The sequence below is a fragment of the Wolffia australiana genome, chromosome 8 (genome assembly GCF_029677425.1).
Source record: "Wolffia australiana isolate 7733 chromosome 8, ASM2967742v1".
NCBI lineage: Eukaryota > Viridiplantae > Streptophyta > Magnoliopsida > Alismatales > Araceae > Wolffia > Wolffia australiana.
Genome location: NC_135842.1, coordinates 9447344 through 9451832, shown reverse-complemented (window position 1 = coordinate 9451832; position 4489 = coordinate 9447344). Strand labels below are relative to the sequence as shown.

At 37.3% G+C, this 4489-nt stretch overlaps 1 non-coding gene across 1 annotated transcript; it reads left to right on the top strand.

Moving 5' to 3' along the window:
- The first annotated feature begins 1881 nt into the window (after window positions 1-1881).
- LOC144707285 (small nucleolar RNA R71) lies at window positions 1882-1987 on the top strand. The gene has a single exon (XR_013582447.1). It is a non-coding gene; the product is annotated as a small nucleolar RNA R71 (small nucleolar RNA).
- The last annotated feature ends 2502 nt before the right edge of the window (window positions 1988-4489 follow it).

The following is a 4489-nucleotide window of genomic DNA, read 5'->3' as shown; positions in this document are numbered from 1 at the left end:
AGAGAGCTAGGCAGAGGTTTGAATTCTGGTTCATGAATACACATGTGAGATGGAGCATTAGTCTCAATGTCATGTATTTCTTTCTCACACCTTTAAGGAGCAATTGAATTCAAAAGAGATGCATTCAGATCAAGTTATTTTTAATTAACTTGATCACACACACATACATCATTTCCAGAATTTTCAGAAAATTTTAGAAACTTATAAATCTAAATTTTTATCTTCTCTTGACCAACTTTGAGTTCAAGTGTCCCCTTACCCCAATCACTTGTGGCTTGGGTGGTTTCTAAGAAAGGTCTGCCAAGAATTAAGGTTGTATGACTTGAATTCGTTGTAACCTTCATACCTACTACGATGAAATCAACAGGAAAAAAGAATTCTCCACTCTTAAAATCACATCCTCGAGCTTCCCATATGGTTGTCTGATGGATCCACTGGCTAGTTGCAACTCTATCAAAATTGGCTCTAATTCCCTAAATTTAAAGTAATGCTAAATAGCTTTGGGCATAATTTTCACGCTTGCCCCGATGTCCAAAAGTGACCTACTAAATATCATTTTTCCAATCTCACATTGAATCAATGGAGCTCGTGTGTATCTTTTCTTCCTAGGAATCTGATTCAATAAAATGGAACTGATGCTTTCAGATAGTTGAATCATCTTATCCTTTCTCGATGGAGTGCACGGTTTTTCAACATTTTTGAGTGCGACGGAATGGTGTAAATTGGATCTACCAAATGAATACTGGTAGTGAGTTACTTATAAATTATAAATTATTATCACAAGGGGGACTTTGGAAAGTTTAACCCTTGGAGAAGTAGAATAGGTTATCAAAATCTTTTGGATTATGTTCTAATTTCTTTGGGGATTCCTCTAGATTTCTTCTCAAATTACCAACACATCTATTTTCTCCCTCGGCATCAGGTTCCTCACAAGGTTTTTTCTCATATGGATCAGACAATTCCTTCAATTTAGAATTCCACTTAGATGCACATTTTCATGATATTCCAAATTTTTACTAGTTAAGGCATGTTATGAGTCATCAAATTCAGAATCAATAAGGGAAATATTTCTTCGATTAACACTTGTTTGGGTTGGCAGTGAACCTGAGTTTTGGCTATTGGTGCCAAATTCATCTATTTTTATCTTTATTATTGTCACCTTTGATGTTCTCTTGAAAATTTTGCCCTCCTTGTCCAATGTTCTTCCTGTCTAAATTCTCCATTCTAGCCTCCATTCTTCTCTGCCTCTCCAGAAATTCTTCTTATTTTAGCATCATCTGTTCCAACATATCCATCATTTAGTTCGAAGATGAATATTGAGAATTTGAAACAAAATCGAGGGGAGTGTTGGAAGCAAAATTCTAATGATTTTGATTGTTCTTCTCATGATATGGACGTGGCTGGAAGTTATTATTCCCATATATGGTCCATCCTTTATTTCTATAACTGTCCCTCTTATTCTAAGATCTTTGGATGAGATTATTACATTCCAATGCATTCTCCTGGTCAAGAGTACCACAAAGGTCATCAGTACGATCAAAACTCTCATGAATGGAACAAAGAGGAAAAGAGAATCTCCTCATCTTTCTTCATATTTTGGGTATGCTTCTCCACGGGCGTACCAACCTTCCCTATCTTCCTCTCCACATTATCTTTACACATATCAGGTTGTACTGCACTAACATCTATCAGCCTCCATGCTTTGGTCCTGCAATTCTCTCACTGTGACTCAAGCCCACGATGATATTCACAGCTATCTAATAAATCTCAATAATACTAATGGCTTCATCAAATCAAGTACCACCACCATCACTATCCACTTTTCTCTCTCATGGTCATCCAACCCATCATAATGGAAATTGGACTATTTGCCAACCAGGAAGACTATGATAAGGACATTTTCTAATAAGATCTTTCAACCTTTCCCATGTCCCACTAAAATAACCAGTTCCCTGGGAAAAATCTGTAATTGCTTGTCTATAAGCATTAGGCCTTCCAACTGAATAGAATTTGTGCAAAAAAAAAACACTTCTTAGTCTCACTCCAATTTTGAAAAATTTTACCCACTATTCGCAATCAATTGTTTGCCTTATCCTTAAGTATATGATGGAACATTCTCATTTTCAAAGCATGTCAAGTAACTCCTGCAATATTATAAGAGTCATATTTCTCCAGAAATTCATATAAGTAGTCATAAGTATCCCCATTCAAGTTTCCATAAAATCATGGAAACCTTTGACGAAGCTGGGGATCTAATTTAAAATTCACATTCACATCTATAACCCCAAGGATTCTAGGATGAATGATGCTCTCGGCTGGTTCATATGACTCCCTCCCTTAATCTCATCATTCTATTAACATCATTAGGAATGTAAATCTCATCATACTACAAAGCTCTCTTCAAATTCTTCACCAGATTCAGTTAAATTCCTATACTTTCCTACATATTCTAAAGCGACGAATGGTCAGGTGGTGACGATGACTAGTGGCCGAGCGAGAGTGGCGATGGCTTAGGGTTTAAATATTTTTTTTACACCCTCAAAATTTTCAGTGAATTTTATAAATAAGTGTAAAACCTAAATAAAATAAATAATAACGTAAAAGTAAAAAGAAATAAGCCAAAAATAACATATTTTCAAATTTCTTCTTCCCACTCTTCATATGGATCCCCCCCCCCCCTAAAGGGGTAAAGATGTGCCTTCACCCTTAGAAATAAAGATGAGAAGACCCACTTAAAGGGTCCTAGGCCCCCCTTATGCAGCCGACATACAAGGTCTACTAAGCAAAGAAACACAAACACCTATGTGATCAACATACAACACCTATTAACTAAGGAAAATATAAGGACATCTAACGTCAAACCTCTGTGGCCTGTTGACAAGGCTGAGTACTTTGAAGGTCGGGTCTCAAGTGTCAGCCCTTGCTCGATGGAGCGGTTGAGAACGGGTATTCGAAGCTAGATGGTCCCTCATCACATATATTTAGATCTATAAATTGACCCCGTTCTTTGTAAAAAATTATCTTTGTGCTCACTTACTCCTAGAGAGGCAGATTGGAAGAGAGTGAAGTTTTAAGGGTCTACCAAGAGTGTTATTGGCATCATGACTGCTTGAAGGGGATCAATAGATAATGAGGAGGCTGATCTGCATCTGGAAGAAACCGTGATCATGGCGGCACATTGGGGTTTAAGGTTAGTATACTGCCTCTCATTCATCATTTGTCAACACATTCATTTTGATAGGTCATATTCCTTATAGCTATCCATCATCATCCACCTCTATCTCTCGCCATCTACCATCCTCCTCACGTATCACTACGATGTCCCTATACTATAAAAAAAAACCCTGAACCACTCTCTTCCTTCATTTCATTCATCAGTCTACTCTTGCTACTACTACTTACACCACCCTATCTCAAACCGTAATTTTCATCCTGTCTCACCTTCACACCCTAATATCTTTTATTAAACCCCAAGTTATTCATCCATAAATTATTTAACTGTCAATTATGTTGTCTCACTAAGACCTAAATTATTAAACCTTAAATTAGGTTGTCTCAGTGCAATATGTCCAATACAACAATTAGGTTATCTAACAACTCTTCCTAACTTATGTGGCTCTAATGTATTTTTTTGAACATGTTCATGAACTGATCCCTCATCTGATGAGATAGTATTTGTGTCTTGACTTGGAGTTTCTTCCAACACTACTTTACTCCCATTATTGTTTCCTAGAATATATTCATCCTTTAGGAAGATGCCCCTTATTGAAACAAAATGGTTCGTTCCCCAGGCCAGCAAAAGTAGTATTCATGTATCTTTCTAGATATCCCACAAATCTACACAATTCAGTTCTGGGTTCCAGCTTTCCTAGGTTATGTGTCTTCACATGGGCAGGACATCCCCCTACATAAAATTTGATATTCTTCCTCTACATAAGACAAGTATCTATCACATAGATACCTGAAGCATCGCCTTGCTTCTTTTTAGCTATCTCATTGAGGTAGTTCTTGCAATTCCTCTTCCACTGGCCCTTTATTCCACAATGGAAGCACATGCCTTTCTCATCGTTATCCTCCTTTGGCACTGGTGCTTTCACTTGCTTCTTCCTTTTGTCCTGCCTTGAAGTAGACATCACATTTCTCTTCTTGTTGTTCCTACCAACGAACAGAACATGGGGCTTCTCCTTCTGAAGAATTTACTTGGTAGTAATAAGCATGTTAAGCAGCTCTAGTAGAGTGGTCTGAATTTTTTTCATGTTAAAGTTAACAATGAAGTAGGAGAATGAATCATGTAAGGATTGAAGAATGAGGTTCGTGCTCATCCAATTGGGGAGTTCAACTCCTAGCACTGCCAAGCTTTCTATCCACTCAATCATCTTTTTTACGTCAATTTTTAACAAAGACGGTTTCATCATACGAGCCCTGAATGTGCTCTTTGACATGTCATATCTCTGAGTCCTACTTTGTTAGGCAAATAACTCAATCAATT